General features: G+C 36.6%; 1 protein-coding gene across 1 annotated transcript in view; it reads left to right on the top strand.

Moving 5' to 3' along the window:
* RSRC1 (arginine and serine rich coiled-coil 1) overlaps nt 1–22,305 on the top strand; it is a 411,876-nt gene that overhangs the window by 333,568 nt on the left and 56,003 nt on the right. The gene's annotated exons all lie outside the window — the stretch shown is intronic.

The following is a 22,305-nucleotide window of genomic DNA, read 5'->3' as shown; positions in this document are numbered from 1 at the left end:
CAAGCCAAAAAAAAAAAAAAAAAAAAAACCTGTAGATTTAAATGGCAGATCCCTACAAATAAGTAGATTCAAACTAAATGTGGATGAATTTACATGCATATAGTATAGTGTTCTTACCTTATTTGACCCCCAGACATCCTGTGTTTATGCTCTTTTCCGGGATCAACTAATTTTATGGTATATTGAGAAAAAAATGAATTTCAATAGGAAGATTCCTCAATAGAATTATCTTCTTTTGGATCTCTTGGCACTGTTAGTGAAAGCAAGCTATCTGATTTCAGTTATCCTTATGATGTGCCCATAGTACAAGTAGATATAAGACTAACTACAAAGCAGTCTAAGCAAATTATAATTTTTAAGTACTGCTATGTTGTGTGGCATTCTGATCAATGTAACTAATTAATAACAATGGCCCTTATAAAACACTGTAGTACTGTAAATCACATGTGTAGTACTTAGGACCAAGCAACACAGTGAAATATGTTGTAATAGTTATTAGCCTAATCCTATTAATTCAGATCTTAATTAGAGTCTTAATCAGTTGAAAATGAATGGCAGTGAGAGTAACCACAGATATTGAAATTGCAAGGTGATTTGTTTTTATGAGAAAACATAATATGAATGCTTATCTTAACAAAAGAAACTTTTTTAATACTTCAGAACTCCTCATTTACATGTTGACAGTTGATATTTCTACGTCTCTCTTGTTTTCATTAAATTAGCTCTAAGCATCTTTTAAAAGACATCTGGTTAAGAATTCCTTGAGTAACTATAGATACTTGAACGTTATATTATAATTCTTTCTAAAGTAATTTTTAATTTAGACTTTTCAGTAAATCAAACTGACCTTATACTTAGTCTGCAATATGCAGCACCTTTTTTCTTTCAGTTCCTGAGAATTGTTGAAAAAGCATATTCCTCCAATTGTAGCTGTTTTAATTAGCATCTTTAAAAATCTAGCATACTAACTAGAGTATAAACTACAGGATTATAGAGGACTTAGTATCCACAGTGCCTGACACATAGTAGAAACTCAGTTTCTTGAATTGTTGCATGATGAATGAATAAATCAATGACCAATTTCCCTTTATTCTTTTAAATTCATGCTAAGTAGCTTATTTTGAGCTTGCAATGGGATTCCAAATAATCTCATTGAAAGTATTACCCAACTTTGTTAAGGGCTTTTCTAAGACAGGCCTGTACCTATTAAGCTATTGCTCTAATGAATTAGACCATGCAAAATTAAACCAAAGAATGTCAAAATACTGTCAAAATTTGCTAAACTTTTTTTTTAGTTTGCCAGATTCTGTTGTTGTTGTTTGCTTCCAATTTTTTTTTCTCTTGAGTTGTCTAGATACTTGAATGCTATCAAATTAACAGTTCTCTGAAAGTAATTAATGTATAAGCTACATTTATTTTATTTCATATAGTCTAACTGCAAATTGAAACCTGAGATAGAACAATATGCATGTGTGTATATGTTTCAGTATCTGAAAGAATAAAAATCCTTTATTTTCAGTCTGTAAGCCACTAGTAATTCACTCTGTCACATCATTTATACAATTCATCTCTTAATTTCTCAGCATGCTGATATGCAATACAGAGTTGAACGCATTGTGAAAATGTAGATAAATGTTGTCTACCCAGCTCCCTTTATCCACTCTCTGTTATCTCAAAAAAGCTATTGTATTAGCATAGCAAGATCTGTGCCATGCAAATTCATTATATTATGCATTCTCCTTTGAGTGTTCTTAAATCAATAACATAATTATGTTTGCAAGTATTGCATCCAAAATAAAAGTCAGTCTGCACACCAAAACTGGTCCAGGATGACTACTTTGTCTTCCAGCCTTTCAACAATGGGGGCCCATTTAGAGTGCACTTTATGGTCCTTATATAGTTCAGTTGATTTTTCCACTTAGTAAATATTGCTAGTACATTGGTGATAGGTGCTCACTCTTTCTTGAGCCACTAATTTTTGATTGTTATAGGAATGTTATATCTTTCAGTAAAAGTCAACTAAATATTTAAAGTTTAGGTATATAATGTCCCTTTTTTTCTAATTCTAGATTATAATTTAGGAAAAATGAATAGTATTAAATCTTTCAACTCTGTTTTCTTTCTTATTCTTTGACTTAATAAATAATTGACTTTGACTTTCTTTTTCTCTGTATGTGTTTGAAAATGTTCTAACTATACTTGTATATAATTAAAAAACATTTTAACTTCTTCTGTTTCTATTATTGAATGCATTAGCATAACTGCTTAGATTTTCTGTGTATTTTTATATTTAATTTGGTATGCATTTAAGGGTGCTAATTATGTTTTAAATCCATTTTAAGCACAATAGTCTTTCTTTGCATTTGACTTCTCTCTAATATGAATTTCCTATTTGTGGTATAAGTATAGTAGCTTTTGAATTCTTTTTCCCCTTGTGTTTATTCAAAACAGCTCTACCCATCTGTTAGTTTTTTTACTTGAAATATTTTTGTTTCCAAAAGTGTTAGGCAGCCCTTTCTAAATTATTCATGAGAATGGTGGACAGTGAAAATATGAACATAATAAAAGGCAGTTCAAGTGAAGACAGAGCAATCCTCAAGTCTCATTGGTTTAAGTTTAAATTCATCAGATCTTTTGCCAGAGCTGATTGACAAGAAGTAAAATAGATTAGCCTTAATTCATTTTTCTTTTTTCTTTCTTAATAATCCTTCAGTGAAGGTGAGGTAAAGAGTACTAGTAACTGAAAGGCAAGGTGGTTGCCAGACAACGTTCTAAGTATTCTACATATTAACTGTCTTAATCATCATGAACTCTATATGGGTTGTGCTATTATCCCTGTACAATAGGGAGGATAGGAAACAAAGGCATAGTGCTTAATAGCTTGCTCTGTAGCTAACAAGTGGTGAAGCCAGAATACAAACCCAGGCAATCAGACTCCAGTACATATTTTTCTCTTTAAATAGCCTGCATAAATCACAACCCTTAGAATCAGTGCTCAAAAATAATATAATTCTCTCTCTTATCCTTTGCCTTCCTCTCTGGAGCCTGCCCTCCAGCTCCTAGGAAGTTGCTTACTGTCAAGTTTTCCTGTCCTAACTTAGATCTAGATCCGACTAGGTTGCCTCACTTGAGTTTCTGGGATACCCAATAGGTGAGGTACTCCAGTTAGAGGCACATTTTGTCAGGGTGTCTATGTCCTTTTTGCATAATCTCTATCTGCTTTTCTCCCTGCAGACTGCCTGGTCAATGTAAGATATTTATAGTGTGTCCTCCACATCCAGCCTTAAGAGTCTGGACCAGAGCCACACCTAAGCATCTAGTTTCTCAGGTTCCTTTCTCTGAGGTTTTGACTGGCCCCGTGCTTTGTAGTTTCTAGCATAAAACACACTTAGCACCGAGTCTGAGCACATCCAGAGAGAGAACTGTTACAATCCCTTCTTTCGCTCCACTGTGATTCATCACCTAAGACCCATAGACCCTAAGACCCTTTGTTCCTTCTGGATACCCTTTATAAGACAGTAGGAGTGAAGTTGAAAGGAGAAGTTAGCAGGTATGAGAGCATCATTTAGGAATTACTGTTTATCTGCAGTTGGCATGTAGATCCAAGTAGGTTAAACAGAAGTAATATGATTGTCCTTTCTAGTCCTCATCCTGAATTGGATACTCATTGTAATATGCAGTGTTATTTCCTTCTTAGATTTAAACATTTGAAAATCCCCCCTTCTTTATATTACTTTATTAGGTGGTTCTATTGTAAGATTTAAAATGTCCCTTTAAGAAATTTGTGTTTCCTGTGTATCACATTTAATAGTTCTATAAATACATCTGTCATAATTTTAAAATATTTCTATAGTTTTTAATGCATTAACTCTAATGTTAGAGTACTGTTTTCTTTAAGAAGAAAATCTGCTTAGCCTGAATACATTACTTCATTGCATAATTTTCCTCAAGTTCTTATTTAGTAAAAAAAAAAAAAAAGAAAAGAAAAGGAAAGAAAAAAGAAAAAGAAAATTCACTCAAGAGCACTCAGTCATTTATCCTAGCCATCTGTCTTATTTCCCTCAGCAGTGATTTGTCCTTTATAATACCCTTGATTATATGTCTGCAAGAACTTGATTGATAAATACTTTTAACCTTTCCCTTAGATTCAGTTTTTTCTATTCCATATTACATAGCATCAACCTGTTTCTCAGTTTCAGCGATTCCAGTAATTGTGTGTTAATTCATTTTTAACTTTTTAACCAAGCAAGGAATCCTTCCTTATTTTCCTAATAGCTAAGTCATAATATTTTTGCTTCATACACTTTGAGCTGTACTCTTTATGGAATTGAAACCAGTTTAGATCGCATTTTACTTATTTTCAGTAAGATGTTTATGTACATGAAATGCAGATATACTGATACCTATTTAATCATCATTAGGCCCCCAGTGACTGGCTACCGTGTGTTTCCCTACTGATTTAAATATATTGTTTTCTACAAACACAAATTTCAAGACCAACTCAAAGCTACAGGCTTTCTATTCAATCAGATATTTACAATATAAATTAAACATTAGGAAGCTGACGTACATATTGAATGCCCACAGGTGTACAATCCTGAGACTATCTTAGAGAAGCTAGTACAATCTAAGGAATCAATTGTACTCTACTAGAAATAGCCCTAGCTAGCTTCCTTTAGCTGAAGTAACAGAATGAGGTTCAGAATCTCAGCTCTACCATTTCCTAGCTCTGTGACCGAATAAATCACTTAACCTCACTGCGACTCTAAAGTGGGGAACATGATAAAAGCTGCCTGGAATCATGATAATATGAAATGGCGATAGTCTTTAAAAAGCACTTCAGGCCGGGCATGGTGGCCCACGTCTGTAATCCCAGCACTTTGGAAGGCCAACAAAGGAGGGTTGCTTGAGCCCAGGAGTTTGAGACTGACCTGGGCAACATAGTGAGACCCTGTCTCAAAAAGAAAAAAAAAATTAGTCAGGCATGGTAGTGCCCATCTGTAATCCCACCTCCTCAGGAGGCTGAGGCAGGAGGATCACTTGAGCCCAGAAGTTCGAGGTTGCAGTGAGCTGTGATTAAGTCTCTTAAGGAAAAAAAAGTCTCTCAAGTCCAGAGCTGCTCTCTAGTCTCTTAAGAAAAAAAAAAAATACTTCGTCTTATTGAATCCTATCCAACCAAGGTAGACATTATTGCTTGTGATTTGGATTACGCCCAGCTGTAGTGCTTCTAACACTGGCAGAGTAAACACCAAAGTCCTAATATGTATCCTTGTTAGGCTTCAGAGCCAAAATACACTACGACATTTTAGGAAAATACCACATTATGGTTGCTTTGTAAAATGACAAAAAATACTTTATGTAAACAAAGAATAAGTCACTCTGCAAGCAATTATTTAAAAAGCACTAAAATATAGATCACTGAAAAGGAAAAACTTTATGTAACAGCAACATTCTAGGTACCTTAGTAATTTTTACTATATTTAGTTACACCCAGCCCTTGTTCCTACCTACCGTATATCAAGTTGGTTTTTAAATCCAAGTTGTTTTATAATTCCAAGATAAGATTGTTTTTATTCATTATCATTTTTGAGAACTTCACAGGTCAGAAGTGCTACTGAACAGCACCTACTTTGAGGACTGAAAATAATGTCTTCTCTGTAAAATAATTTGAAATTGCGTTTTATTAGAAAAAAGAAAATATTCTCACAAATATTCTTTCAACCTCTAAAGCATCTTGTTTTTTAAATACAAAACATACAAGAGATATATTATACTTTGCAGTCAAGTACACATATGCATATGTACACAAACCTGAAAAAATACAAAATAATACTTATCCATTTCCAATTTTTTTTTTCTGATTCTATTGCATCTTCAACAAAACAAAACAAAAGCAAACCACTAATGGGTCATGATGCTCAGTTGGAAAAACACTGCTCTGAAGTAGTTTTCTACTATGTTTCTTCCTTACCCAAATCACTCTCATACTGTAAATACAAAAGGATGAGAAATGTCCTTTTTTCACCTATGATTATATTTAAACTGAAGATAGTAAATTACTTCACATGCCAATGGAGTTGTTTTAGGCAGGTTTTTAATGTAAATAAATATAGTAATATAAAATGAAGTTAAGCAATTCAAAATTAGAAGCAACTAGATTTCTTTAAATTGGCATTCTATATGAACGCAATAAATACTTCTTAACTGATTATAGATAATTTCCTTGCAAGTAACTGTGAGCTTCTAGATTAAGTATTCTTACTTAGGATATTATTATCTATTAAGTCTATAGTTAATGTAAATTTACAGCTTTTATGTGATATATGTGTAGGTGATATATATCTTCACAGCTTTGGTTGGAGTTTATTAAGCTAGGTCAGAAGTACCTTCCCTTGTAGCACTATTTTTCAACACAAATCACTAACCGCTAATGGAATTCATGTAAATGTGAATTTGATAATGAAGCCAAATCTGACTTCATGATGATTTAGAATACAGATACTTTGGAGACACTGGGGATTCCAGACCACCCCGATAAAACAAATATCTCAAAAAGGCCAGTCACACTAATTTTTCTGTTTCCCATAAAAGTTTTGTTTACACTATGCTGGAATCTATTAAGTGTGCAATACCATTCCACGTTGGTTTATGTCTAAAAACCAACGTACATACCTTAGTTGAAAACATACTTTATTGCTAAATAATGCAAATGATCATCTGAGCCCTTCAGCAAGTTGTAATCTTTTTGTGGGTGGAAGGTCTTTCCTCAATGGTGATGGCTGCTCACTGATCAAGGTGTTGGTAACTGAAGGCTCAGGTGGCTGTGGCCATTTTAAATAAGACAACAATGAAGTTTGCTGCATCGATTGACTCTTCCTATCATGAAAGACTTCTCTATAGCACATAATGCTGTTGGATAGCATTTTATTCATTGTAGAACTTCGTCTTTAAAAAGTTGGAGTCAGTCCTTTTAGCCACTTTCTCTGCTCATCTGTAAGAAGCATTCATTCTAGTTTCATGAAATTGTAGCCATTCGGTCATATCTTCAGGCTCCACTTCTAATTCTAGCCCTTCTCCTTTGCCAAGCTGATACCTACCAGTCCTTCAGGCCTCACCCTTAAATATTGTATCTTCAGAGGAACTGAATTATTATGTCATAGTTTGATCAAATCTCCCTGTGATGCTCTATTGTAGTAACTTATGCTGTCCTTTCATAGCATTTATCACAGTTGTTGTTTTGGTGGGGAGACAGGGGTGGTTGAGACAGGGTTTTGCTCAGTTGCCCAGCTGGAATGCAGTGGTATGATCTCGGCTCATTGCAGCCTCAACCTCCCAGACTGAAGACATCCTCCCTGCCTCAGCCTCCAGAGTAGCTGGGACTACAGGCGAGCATCATCATGCCTGGCTAATTTTTTTATTTTTTATTTTTTATAGACACGACGTCTCACTCTGTTGCCAAGGCTGGTCTTGAACTTTTGGGCTCAAGCGATCCTCCCATCTTGAACTCCCAAAGTGCTGAGATTCAGGCACGAGCCACCATGCTCAGCACAATTGTTAATCATTTATTTTCTTCAACAAATATTTATTGAGCCACCTCCTATATGCCAGGCATTGTTGTAATCTTGAGCCGTGGTAAAAAACAAAACATGGAGTGCACATTCTAGTGGAAAGAGACAGATAATGAATAAACAAACAAGTAAATGCATACAGACATACCTTGTTTTATTGCACTTGGAAGGTAACTATGTTTTTTTTACAGATTGAAGGTTTGTGGCAACCCTGCATCGAGCAAGTCTGTTGGTGCCATTTTCCCCAAAAGTATATGCTCATTTCATGTCTCTTCATCACATTTTGGTAATTCTCACAATATTTTAAACATGCTCATTGTATCTGTCATTGTGATGACTGATCAGTGGTCTTGGATGTTACTATAGTAGTTGATTTGGGACACGATGAACTGCAACCATGTAAGACAACGAACTTAATAGATAAATGTTGTGTGTATTCTGACTGCTCCATTGACTGGCTATTCCTCCCTCTCCCTCACCTGGAGGCTCCCTATTCTCTGAGACACAATGTTGAAATTAGGCCAGTAAGTGTTACAGCGGCCTCTAAGTGTTCAAGTGAGAGGAAGAGTCCACATGCCCCTCACTTAGATCAAAAGCCAGAAATGATTAAGCTTAGTGAGGAAGGCATGTCAAAAGCCCAGAGAGAATGAAACCTAGGCATCTTGTGCCAAACAATTAGACAAGTTGTGAATGCAAAGGAAAAGTTATTGATTTAAATTAAAGGGCTACTCCAGTGAGCATATGAATGATAAGAAAACAAAACAGCCTTATTGCTGACAGGGAGAAAGTTGGAGAGGTCTGGATAGAAGATCAAATCAGCTACAACATTCCATTAAGTCAAAGCCAAATCCAGAGAAACATCCTAACTCCCTTCATTTCTATGAGGCTGAAAGAGGTCAGGAAACTGCTGAAGAAATGTTTGAAGCGGGCAGAGCTTGGTTTGTGAGGTCTAAGGAAAGAAGTAGTCTTCATAATATAAAAGTGCAAGAGCAAGCAGCAAGTTATGTAAAAGATCTAGCTAAGATCACTGATGAAGGCAGCAACGCTAAACAACAGATTTTCAATGCAGAGGAAACAGCCTTCTATAGGAAGAAAATGCCATCTAAGATTGTCATAGGTAGAGAGGTGAAGTCAGTGTCTGTTGTCAAAGCTTCAAAGAACAGGCTGACTGCTTGTCATGGGCTAATGCAACTGGTGACTTTAAGTTTGAAGCCAGTGCTCATTTCCCACTCTGAAAATCCTAGGGTCCTTGAGAATTATGCTAAACCAACTTTGCTGTCCTCTATAAATGGAACAACAAAGCCTGGATGACAACACATCTGTTTATAGCATGGTTTACAGAATATTTAAAGCCCACTGTTGAGACATACTGCTCAGAAGAAAAGACTTCTTTAAAAATATTAATGCACATTGACATGTACAAGAATAATGCCTGCTAACCCAGCATTTGTTCTCCAGCCCCTGGATACAAGAACTGATTTCAACTTTTCAAGTCTTAATATTTAAGAAATATCTTTTGTGGGGCTAGAGCTGCCATAAGTAGTGATTCCTCTGATGGATCTGGCCAAATTAAATTGAAAACCTGCTGGAAAGCATTCATTGTTTTAGATGCCATTAAGAACATTTGTGATTTATAGGAGGAGATCAAAATAGAAATATTAACAGGAGTTTGGAAGAAGTTGCTTCCAACCCTCGTGGATAACTTCAAGGGGCTCAAGACTTCAGTGGAGGAAGTAACAGCCTTTGTGTTGGAAATAGGAGAAGAACTAGAAGAGGAACCTGAAGATGTGACTAAGTGACTGCAGTTTCGTGATTAAACATGAACAAATGAGTAGTTGCTTCTTATGGATGAGCATAGAAAGTGGTTTCTTGAGATGGAACCTACTCCTGGTGAAAACAGTGTGAACACTGGAAATGACAACAAAGGCTGTGGAGCATTACATAAACTTAGTTAACAAAGCAGTGGCAGGGTTTAAGATTGACTCCAATTTTTGAAAGCAGAAGTTCTACAATAAATAAAATGCTATCCAACAGCATCACATGCTATAGAGAACTCTTTCATGACAGGAAGAGTCAGTTGATGCAGCAAACTTCATTGTTGTTTTATTTAAAATGGCCACAGCCACCCTAGCCTTCAGCAACCACCACCTTGATCAGTGAGCACCCATCACCATTGAGGCAAGACCCTCCACCAGCAGAAAGATTATGACACGTTAAAGGCTGAGATGATCATTTGCATTTTTAGCAATGAAGTATGTTTTTTTTTTTTTATTATACTTTAAGTTCTAGGGTACATGTGCATAACATGCAGGTTTGTTACATATGTATACCTGTGCCATGTTGGTGTGCTGCACCCATTAACTCATCAGCACCCATCAACTCGTCATTTACATCAGGTATAACTCCCAATGCAATCCCTCCCCCCTACCCCCTCCCCAGGATAGGCCTCGGTATGTGATGTTCCCCTTCCCGAGTCCAAGTGATCTCATTGTTCAGTTCCCACCTATGAGTGAGAACATGTGGTGTTTGGTTTTCTGTTCTTGCGATAGTTTGCTGAGAATGATGGTTTCCAGCTGCATCCATGTCCCTACAAAGGACACAAACTCATCCTTTTTTATGGCTGCATAATATTCCATGGTGTATATGTGCCACATTTTCTTAATCCAGTCTGTCACAGATGGACATTTGGGTTGATTCCAAGTCTTTGCTATTGTGAATAGTGCCGCAATAAACATACGTGTGCATGTGTCTTTATAGCAGCATGGTTTATAATCCTTTGGGTATATACCCAGTAATGGGATGGCTGGGTCATATGATACTTCTAGTTCAAGATCCTTGAGGAATCACCATACTGTTTTCCATAATGGTTGAACTAGTTTACAATCCCACCAACAGTGTAAAAGTGTTCCTATTTCTCCACATCCTCTCCAGCACCTGTTGTTTCCTGATTTTTTAATGATTGCCATTCTAACTGGTGTGAGATGGTATCTCATTGTGGTTTTGACTTGCATTTCTCTGATGGCCAGTGATGATGAGCATTTTTTCATGTGTCTGTTGGCTGTATGAATGTCTTCTTTTGAGAAATGTCTGTTCATATCCTTTGCCCACTTTTTGATGGGGTTGTTTGTTTTTTTCTTGTATATTTGTTTGAGTTCTTTGTAGGTTCTGGATTTTAGCCCTTTGTCAGATGAGTAGATTGCAAAAATTTTCTCCCATTCTGTAGGTTGCCTGTTCACTCTGATGGTAGTTTCTTTTGCTGTGCAGAAGCTCTTTAGTTTAATTAGATCCCATTTGTCAATTTTGGCTTTTGCTGCCGTTGCTTTTGGTGTTTTAGACATGAAGTCCTTGCCCATGCCTATGTCCTGAATGGTATTACCCAGGTTTTCTTCTAGGGTTTTTATGGTATTGGGTCTAACATTTAAGTCTCTAATCCATCTTGAATTAATTTTCATATAAGGAGTAAGGAAAGGATCCAGTTTCACCTTTCTACTTATGGCTAGCCAATTTTCCCAGCACCATTTATTAAACAGGGAATCCTTTCCCCATTTCTTGTTTCTCTCAGGTTTGTCAAAGATCAGATGGCTGTAGATGTGTGGTATTATTTCTGAGGACTCCATTCTGTTCCATTGGTCTATATCTCTGTTTTGGTACCAGTACCATGCTGTTTTGGTTACTGTAGCCTTGTAGTATAGTTTGAAGTCAGGTAGCGTGACGCCTCCAGCTTTGTCCTTTTGACTTGGGATTGTCTTGGCAATGTGGGCTCTTTTTTGGTTCCATATGAACTTTAAAGCAGGTTTTTCCCATTCTGTGAAGAAACTCATTGGTAGCTTGATGGGGATGGCATTGAATCTATAAATAACCTTGGGCAGTATGGCCATTTTCATGATATTGATTCTTCCTATCCATGAGCATGGTATGTTCTTCCATTTGTTTGTGTCCTCTTTTACTTCGCTGAGCAGTGGTTTGTAGTTCTCCTTGAAGAGGTCCTTTACATCCCTTATAAGTTGGATTCCTAGGTATTTTATTCTCTTTGAAGCAATTGTGAATGGAAGTTCATTCCTGATTTGGCTCTCTGCTTGTCTGTTACTGGTGTATAAGAATGCTTGTGATTTTTGCACATTAATTTTGTATCCTGAGACTTTGCTGAAGTTGCTTATCAGCTTAAAAAGGTTTTGGGCTGAGATGATGGGGTTTTCTAAATATACAATCATGTCATCTGCAAACAGGGACAATTTGACTTCTTCTTTTCCTAACTGAATACCCTTGATTTCTTTCTCTTGCTTGATTGCCCTAGCCAGAACTTCCAACACTATGTTGAATAGGAGTGGTGAGAGAGGGCATCCCTGTCTTGTGCCAGTTTTCAAAGGGAATTTTTCCAGTTTTTGCCCATTCAGTATGATATTAGCTGTGGGTTTGTCATAAATAGCTCTTATTATTTTGAGGTACGTTCCATCAATACCGAATTTGTTGAGCGTTTTTAGCATGAAGGGCTGTTGAATTTTGTCAAAAGCCTTTTCTGCATCTATTGAGATAATCATGTGGTTCTTGTCTTTGGTTCTGTTTATATGCTGGATTACGTTTATTGATTTGCGAATGTTGAACCAGCCTTGCATCCCAGGGACGAAGCCCACTTGATCATGGTGGATAATCTTTTTGATGTGCTGCTGAATCCGGTTTGCCAGTATTTTATTGAGGATTTTTGCATCGATGTTCATCAGGGAGATTGGTCTAAAATTCTCTTTTTTTGTTGTGTCTCTGCCAGGCTTTGGTATCAGGATGATGTTGGCCTCATAAAATGAGTTAGGGAGGATTCCCTCTTTTTCTATTGATTGGAATAGTTTCAGAAGGAATGGTACCAGCTCCTCCTTGTACCTCTGGTAGAATTCAGCTGTGAATCCATCTGGTCCTGGGCTTTTTTTGGTGGGCAGGCTATTAATTGTTGCCTCAATTTCAGAGGCTGCTATTGGTCTATTCAGGGATTCAACTTCTTCCTGGTTTAGTCTTGGGAGAGTGTACGTGTCCAGGAAATTATCCATTTCTTCTAGATTTTCTAGTTGATTTGCGTAGAGGTGTTTATAGTATTCTCTGATGGTAGTTTGTATTTCTGTGGGGTCGGTGGTGATATCCCCTTTATCATTTTTTATTGCGTCTATTTGATTCCTCTCTCTTTTCTTCTTTATTAATCTTGCTAGCGGTCTGTCAATTTTGTTGATCTTTTCAAAAAACCAACTCCTGGATTCATTGATTTTTTGGAGGGTTTTTTGTGTCTCTATCTCCTTCAGTTCTGCTCTGATCTTAGTTATTTCTTGCCTTCTGCTAGCTTTTGAATGTGTTTGCTCTTGCCTCTCTAGTTCTTTTAATTGTGATGTTAGAGTGTCAATTTTAGATCTTTCCTGCTTTCTCTTGTGGGCACTTAGTGCTATAAATTTCCCTCTACATACTGCTTTAAATGTGTCCCAGAGATTCTGGTATGTTGTATCTTTGTTCTCATTGGATTCAAAGAACATCTTTATTTCTGCTTTCATTTCGTTATGTACCCAGTAGTCATTCAGGAGCAGGTTGTTCAGTTTCCATGTAGTTGAGCGGTTTTGATTGAATTTCTTAGTCCTGAGTTCTAGTTTGATTGCACTGTGGTCAGAGAGACAGTTTGTTATAATTTCTGTTCTTTTACATTTGCTGAGGAGTGCTTTACTTCCAATTATGTGGTCAATTTTGGAATAAGTGTGATGTGGTGCTGAGAAGAATGTATATTCTATTTACTTGGGGTGGAGAGTTCTATAGATGTCTATGAGGTCCGCTTGGTGCAGAGATGAGTTCAATTCCTGGATATCCTTGTTAACTTTCTGTCTCGTTGATCTGTCTAATGTTGACAGTGGAGTGTTGAAGTCTCCCATTATTATTGTATGGGAGTCTAAGTCTCTTTGTAAGTCTCTAAGGACTTGCTTTATGAATCTGGGTGCTCCTGTATTGGGTGCATATATATTTAGGATAGTTAGCTCTTCCTGTTGAATTGATCCCTTTACCATTATGTAATGGCCTTCTTTGTCTCTTTTGATCTTTGATGGTTTAAAGTCTGTTTTATCAGAGACTAGGATTGCAACCCCTGCTTTTTTTTGTTCTCCATTTGCTTGGTAGATCTTCCTCCATCCCTTTATTTTGAGCCTATGTATGTCTCTGCATGTGAGATGGGTCTCCTGAATACAGCAGACTGATGGGTCTTGACTCTTTATCGAGTTTGCCAGTCTGTGTCTTTTAATTGGAGCATTTAGTCCATTTACATTTAAGGTTAATATTGTTATGTGTGAACTTGATCCTGCCATTATGATATTAACTGGTTATTTTGCTCATTAGTTGATGCAGTTTCTTCCTAGCCTCAATGGTCTTTACATTTTGGCATGTTTTTGCAATGGCTGGTACCGGTTGTTCCTTTCCATGTTTAGGGCTTCCTTCAGGGTCTCTTGTAAGGCAGGCCTGGTGGTGACAAAATCTCTAAGCATTTGCTTATCTGTAAAGAATTTTATTTCTCCTTCACTTACGAAATTTAGTTTGGCTGGATATGAAATTCTGGGTTTAAAATTCTTTTCTTTAAGAACGTTGAATATTGGCCCCCACTCTCTTCTGGCTTGTAGAGTTTCTGCCGAGAGATCTGCTGTCAGTCTGATGGGCTTCCCTTTGTGGGTAACCCGACCTTTCTCTCTGGCTGCCCTTAAGATTTTTTCCTTCATTTCAACTTTGGTGAATCTGGCAATTATGTGTCTTGGAGTTGCTCTTCTGGAGGAGTATCTTTGTGGCGTTCTCTGTATTTCCTGAATTTGAATGTTGGCCTGCCCTGCTAGGTTGGGGAAGTTCTCCTGGATGATATCCTGAAGAGTGTTTTCCAATTTGGTTCCATTTTCCCCCTCACTTTCAGGCACCCCAATCAGATGTAGATTTGGTCTTTTTACATAATCCCATACTTCTTGCAGGCTTTGTTCATTTCTTTTTCTTCTTTTTTCTTTTGGTTTCTCTTCTCGCTTCATTTCATTCATTTGATCCTCAATCGCTGATACTCTTTCTTCCAGTTGATCGAGTCGGTTACTGAAGCTTGTGCATTTGTCACGATTTCTCGTGTCATGGTTTTCATCTCTGTCAGTTCGTTTATGGCCTTCTCTGCATTAATTATTCTGGTTATCAATTCTTCCACTCTTTTTTCAAGATTTTTAGTTTCTTTGCGCTGGGTACGTAATTCCTCCTTTAGCTCTGAGAAGTTTGATGGACTGAAGCCTTCTTCTCTCATCTTGTCAAAGTCATTCTCTGTCCAGCTTTCATGCGTTGCTGGTGATGAGCTGCATTCCTTTGCAGGGGGAGATGTGCTCTTATTTTTTTTAATTTCCAGCTTTTCTGCCCTGCTTTTTCCCCATCTTTGTGGTTTTATCTGCCTCTGGTCTTTGATGATAGTGATGTACTGATGGGGTTTTGGTGTGGGTGTCCTTCCTGTTTGTTAGTTTTCCTTCTAACAGTCAGGATCCTCAGCTGTAGGTCTGTTGGAGATTGCTTGAGGTCCACTCCACACCCTGTTTGCCTGGGTATCAGCAGCAGAGGCTGCAGAAGATAGAATATTGCTGAACAGCGAGTGTACTTGTCTGATTCTTGCTTTGGAAGCTTCCTCTTAGGGGTGTACTCCACCGTGTGAGGTGTGGGGTGTCGGTCTGCCCCTAGTGGGGGATGTCTCCCAGTTAGGCTACTCAGGGGTCAGGGACCCACTTGAGCAGGCAGTCTGTCCCTTCTCAGATCTCAACCTCTGTGTTGGGAGATCCACTGCTCTCTTCAAAGCTGTCAGCAGAGTCGTTTGCGTCTGCAGAGGTTTCTACTGCTTTTGTTGTTGCTGTTGTTGTTTAGCTGTGCCCTGTCCCCAGAGGTGGAGTTACAGAGACAGGCAGGCCTCTTTGAGCTGCTGTGAGCTCCACCCAGTTCGAGCTTCCCAGGCTTTGTTTACCTACTTAAGCCTCAGCAATGGTGGGCACCCCTCCCCCAGCCTCGCTGCTGCCTTGCCGTCAGATCGCAGACTGCTATGCTAGCAATGAGGAAGGCTCCTTGGGCATGGGACCCTCCCAGCTAGGTGTGGGATATAATCTCCTGGTGTGCTCGTTTGCTAAGACCCTTGGTAAAGCGCAGTATTGGGGTGGGAGTTACCCGATTTTCCAGGTGTTGTGTCTCTCAGTTCCCCTGGCTAGGAAAAGGGATTCCCTTCCCCCTTGCCCTTCCCAGGTGAGGCGATGCCTCATCCTGCTTCAGCTCTGGCTGGTCGGGCTGCAGCAGCTGACCAGCACCGATTGTCTGGCACTCCCTAGTGAGATGAACCCAGTACCTCAGTTGAAAATGCAGAAATTGGCCGGGCGCGGTGACTCAAGCCTGTAATCCCAGCACTTTGGGAGGCCGAGACGGGCGGATCACAAGGTCAGGAGATCGAGACCATCCTGGCTAACACGGTGAAACCCCGTCTCTACTAAAAAATACAAAAAAAAAAACTAGCCGGGCGAGGTGCCGGGCGCCTGTAGTCCCAGCTACTCAGGAGGCTGAGGCGGGAGAATGGTGTAAACCCGGGAGGCGGAGCTTGCAGTGAGCTGAGATCCGGCCACTGCACTCCAGCCTGGGTGACAGAGCAAGACTCCGTCTCAAAAAAAAAAAAAAAAGAAAAGAAAATGCAGAAATCACCTGTCTTCTGTGTAGCTGGCACTGGGAGCTGGAGACTGGAGCTGTTCCTATTCGGCCATCTTGCTCCGCACCCCGCAATAAAGTATGTTTTAAATTAAGGCACATACGTTGGTTTTTAGACATAATGCTATTGCACACTTAATAGACTACACTATAGTGTAAACATAACTTTTATATGCACTAGGGAAACAATAAATGTTACTGGGTTTATTGCAATACTTACTTTAGTGTGATATTCTGGAACCAAACCAAGAATATCTCCAAAGTATGCCTGTAATGTATGAAATGATGACAGGTCACAAGGAGAACAATGGAGCATGACCATGGGATAGGTTGGGGGAGGGATTTATATATATGTGTGTGTATATAGATATATATGTGTGTGTGTCTGTGTATATATATATGAAAGCCCTGTGATAATATAACCTTTGGGCAAAGTCTTAAAGTAAAAAGATGAATACCTTTCGAAGTTGATACTTTCCTGTTTTTTTTTTTTTTAACAAGTTGCATTGTTGCACATCTGTATTCTTAAAATTCAAATTGTTTGATGTTGTATCTGCTTGATAATTCTTCAAAATAAGAGAGCTGTGATCTCAGCACTGTACTCCAGCCTGGGCAACAGAGCAAAATCCCCATCTCTAAATATTAAAAATAATAAAAAATAAAGTGCAAATATTATAATATCTTACAAACCAGCATTAGTGAATTTGGATTATATAGCATCTTATGACTCCTACCACTTTGGTATTTTGTAAGTTAGTATTTTCACTAGAGTATCACAATCATTTTACACTGTTAGACCTAGGTTTTTGGGGTTTTTTTTTTCTTTTTGTTTGTTTTTTAATTCTTAAAAGATGTTGGACTTTTTGAAAAATTTTTTCTGTGTCTTGTTGAGATGATCATGTGGGTTTTGTCTTTATCTATCCTACGTCTATGAACGTTTAAAATCATGGTGATTTCTTTGTAGAGATAGTAGAGAGTAAAACAAGCCTAATTTATTATACTAAAACCAGATAAATTAAACTCTCAGACATAATGAATTGAGACTGTCTTAAATAAACATCAAGCAAAAATGGAATTCTGACTCCTATTCCTCTTTCCCCAAATTAAGTTATAGTTTTCTTGTTTCAACATCCATCTTTAGTATCAATGTAGAGCCATGTCATGAGTTATTGTTTATTTGTAAGACCAGCCTTGTCTATCTACAATAGGATATCACTTTTTTTTTTAATTTTATTATTATACTTTAAGTTCTAGGGTACATGTGCATAACGTGCAGGTTTGTTACATATGTATACTTGTGCCATGTTGGTGTGCTGCACCCATCAACTCGTCAGCACCCATCAATTCGTCGTTTATATCAGGTATAACTCCCAATACAATCCCTCCCCTCTCCCCCCCCATGATAGGATATCACTTTTATAACCTCCCCCTCCCTTCACTCCAATCATTTCTTTTTCAGCAGTAACTTAAGCTAATAACTTGGAAAATTTTCTAAAGTGGCCAGGGAAACCTAGTTAGTAGAAATGATTGTGAATAAGAAGTCTGGTCGGTTTCATCCCAGAAATTCTGTATTTTCTTTTCAATTTATTTGAAGTCCTCAGTAATAGTTTATCAGTCAGGTGTTTACTAAAAGAAATATATCTAGGGAAAGGAGTTGAGAGTACTGCTGTTTTCATTAATATATAGAAGGTTATTGACTTAAGATACAAGGAAAAAAAGCAAAAAAAAAAAAAAAAAAAAAAAACCTTACAACTTTAAATTTACCAGTTCCTGAAAGAGGTAGAGCACAGCAGCTCACACTGGCTGTGTCACCAACTGAAAGAAAACAGACATGTAGGGAAGATGTCAACATCATATGACATTTTATTGTTGTGGATTAATTTTTGTATGTGTATTTTTGGAATTTACCAGTGATGATAGATTTTTTAAATCTATTGGAATAATGAGAGCATATCAAATAAATAAAATAAGTTACTGCCTTGTGGACACAGTGATCAGAATATCGTTGAGGATTCTGATATCTTGAGTATGCTTTTAATATCTTGATTATGCTTTTAAATATAGTATTATTTTCAAAATATTTTAAAATAATATATCTAAATATTATATAAAATAATATAAAATATAAATTAATATTAATAAAATAATATAAAATAATATATGGATATATTGATTCCCAGAACAAACGAATCAGGATAAGCCCAATGATTGTTATTCAGCCTGCCAATACCAACCCATAGATTGGCATTTGCGAACCACTGCCCTGTTCCATTCATTTTGTAGCTAATAACGTGAAATAGTATATTTTTTCCAAATGAGTTTGGTTTAACATACCCAAGTTATTGTTGTCTCTTTCAATAGAGTCAGTTTTCAAGACATACAATAAACTATAGCACCACCCAATTTTGATTTTGTTTTTACTTTACTAAAAACCATTTAACAAGCTTTATACCCTACCTTGTTCACCAGATATGATTCCAAATGCCTACAGAAATGCTGACCTTACTCAAAGTTACTTTCGATATTTGATGATAATATTTTTCCACTAATGATGTCACTACACTAAACTTACAAGGCTTTTTTGTAATAAACAGCACAGATTTGTTTGAGTAGTCATGTTTGTGATATTGCCTGTAGGTATTAAATGGCTAATTTAACTGATCCATCATACCCTTAACATTGGCCTAATTACTAACAGATTTTGAGGCAATAGATACAAAATACTATTCGAGAAATCTTGATTGCCCTTCATTTTCTCTTTATTTTAAAAAGTACAGATTTTGCTCTCAAGCTTTCAGTGTTTTTATTTGAGAAGCAAAAGTCAAGGGTAACCATTTAGCACACCTTCAAGTCTGTCTTTCACATGCATTTGCTCGAGTGTTCACCTTTGGAACCAGGCAGACTTCCCACAGCATACAAAACAACATGGGGATGAAAGGAATCAAGTTCATACAAATAGGAAATGATGTTTTATTGCCCTTAAAAATTAAAGTTTTCCATCTGTTAGTATATTTGGATATAGTAAAATTCTAGCTATAGTTTAAAGAAATCTGTGCTATTTTAGAAGTTTTAGAAGAATTTTTATGGAAGAATAGTGATAAATTAATACAAATTATTTTGGATTTTTTTAAAAAGAATAAAATGCCCTAAAGTTCAGAAGCTCAACTAAGTGTATGTTTTTAGTTTTATTCTTTTTTCAGTTATTTAGTCTTTAATCATTTAATTAATCTATAATTTAATATATTTAAAGTCAAAAAGACATTTCACAGATCTTTCATATAGTGAAAAGCTGTATTTGAAGGAAAACTTTTTACTTTTGGTCAGAAAGTGCTCTGAATGAGAAATTTGGTTTTTTCTAATTTTTATATTATAGTCTCTTAGATGGAAATTAGGTAAATTAGAAACATCATGGCCCGCATATCAGTAACTGACATTTGGACATACCTGCAGTGTACTGAAACCATATTCAATGTGCATTTTATATGAACTTGTCTATGATTTATTTTACCTTGAAAGTGACTATCACACATAAAGAATACTACCATAATTTCTCTTCCCCTGCAAAATAAACAAAAACTTTGTGCTTTTCTCTAAACTTTCTTAGGTTATGTTTAAATTTGCGACTGATTACAGAGCATCACTGGCATGTCTTTAAACGTATTGTTTAATTCATTTTCATAAAGTACTATCCAGAATATTCACTAATCTTATGTGAATATGCAATCACAGGTATATTCACATAAGAACCACATGAATCTCTCTGGGGAAAGGGAATAGAGACTCTTGATAGTGCTATTCTGAGTCTAATTCAACAGAATTAAGATTTTCAAACAAGAACATGAAAGGAAGGACAGGCCTGAGCTTTCAGAAATGACCTGCAGAAGAAGCAGAAAACCACCTTGCTATGTGAGGAAGGAGGTGGCTGAGCTTTTTCTGGTGGGCTGATTTGTGGGCCGTTAGGAAGTAGTGTCATTTATATTGTCATCTGACTCAGCCCCAGAAACCAATTTCCTTAATCGGCATAGATTGTTCTTTATTCAACATATGCCTAAGTCATGTTACGTGTCAAATAAAGCCTTATTATTGGTGCCCATCACTTCCTAATCCCCATCAAGCTAGAGTCAGTGATCCTGCTCTGTGCATCCAGGTTACCCTGTACTGTTCTGTTTGCCTAGCTAAACCCTAAACCACAGATCATAGGCAATCACTGAATAAACTTTGTGATATTTTTAGTGTTCTCTCATCTCAAAAAATTGGGAAATTGAATCACAAATTGATTATTTACACAAATCACACTAGAGTACAGAAACTATATCACATAACTGGGAGATTTCTGTGAGTTTGGAATTCAGTTTGGTCAACATCATTGAAATTTTTTGGAATTCAGTTTGGTCAACAGCATTGAAATTTTATTTTTTAATCATATCAGCTGAATTAAGTTACCAGTTCCTGAAAGAGATAGAGCACAGCAGCTCACAGACTGGCTGTGTCACAAACTGAAAGAAGACAGGAATCAAGCAAAAGAAAGTAATTTAAAAACCTAATTGAGGTTATTTTAAATGTGAATTTGTATACAAACAAATGTTAAAAGCTTCTTGAAGATATTTACAGTGTACTGCTTTTCTTTCTATACTCTTATTCCATTTTCTATTTGGATGAACTCCTCTGCTTTTTGTCATTTAAATTGTAATAATAATGTGGGCTCTACTAGAATGTGAGCTCCTAAAGAGCAAAGACCATTTCTGTGTGTAGACTTTGGTTTGCCCAGCACCTAGCACAGAGTGATTTGTGTAATAATTAGAAAATGAAAGATTATGATTCCATAAGGAATCCTAAAAACTCAGAGTAAAGAGTTCGTTTTGAAAATGCAGAACTTGATCCTTTTAATCTAGAAAGGCAGTTTAATAAAATCATTAAACCGATTTATTGTCTGAATGTACTTGTCTTTGTTTTTCCCATCAATAAAAATAATTTTATTGAAATTATTAAATTCTTTTTAGTAGTGAATTAACAAATTAGTTTGATAAAATTCACATTTACAGAGAAAGCTACCATTCAGCAGAAGAAAAAACAGATAAATTAATAGCATTGCTGAGGGTCTTATCCAATAAATAAATTAACACCAAATTGAAAATTATAGAATTAAAATGTATTTTCATTTATGCATGTTTTAATATGATTATGTTCAATAATCTGTTTTGCCTATGTAACATAAATCTTAATCCAGCAAATATTCTTCAATTTTTGTTTTGTAACATTTATAATCAAATCTCAAATCTATGATGTTATAAAGAAGTTAAGTTTTCAACTTTTAGTTTTTACTTTAATTGTTCTTCACCTTAAGAAGCAATCAGTTCCCCTAAAACAGCCCTTGGATTTTTCAACAGATGGAAGTTTATCTTAGATCAAAACAAAGCTTCTGTTTCAATGTAGTCCTGCCTAAAGGCAGGAGAATGGACAAGAAGACTTCTTAAAGTTCCCTCCATATCCCTTTGTTTTATTTGTAAACCTCACTGCTCTTTAGTGAGATAAAATAGATGCAACCTCCAGTGCCATAAAAGAAAATAGAAATCTCGTCATCCTCAGCTATCATACTCTGTAAGTTATTTTTATCTTTATTATTGGAAAGGTAGCCTTAGAAGTATAGTAAACAATGTAATACTTAAAGTTATTCTTTCCCAACCCATGAAAAAAAGTTTTTACTTCTCCACTTTATAGTTATGGCGTCCTTACATCCTTACATTATTTTTATTGTAATTGTATTGCCAAATCAGGTATGAGATTAGATGTTGGATGTTACATGTAATCTGCACAGAAATCAAATTATTTCACCTCTAAGTCCACAATACCCCCTCCTGCTGGTTTGCTGTTAAATATTCAGTATTTTCTTGTCATGAATACAAATGGAGGACAAATTAGAATCTACAGACAGCTGACCTGAGCTTCAGATTAGAGACTGGGGGGCTTGTGCTATTTTAAATGTTTTAATTATCATAGTCCCAGTAGCCATTTGAAGGACACACATAAAATCATTCTCAAC

This window comes from Piliocolobus tephrosceles, chromosome 2 (assembly GCF_002776525.5).
Source record: "Piliocolobus tephrosceles isolate RC106 chromosome 2, ASM277652v3, whole genome shotgun sequence".
Taxonomy (NCBI): domain Eukaryota; kingdom Metazoa; phylum Chordata; class Mammalia; order Primates; family Cercopithecidae; genus Piliocolobus; species Piliocolobus tephrosceles.
The sequence above is the reverse complement of the archived record's forward strand: the minus strand, read 5'-3'. Positions and strand labels throughout refer to the sequence as shown.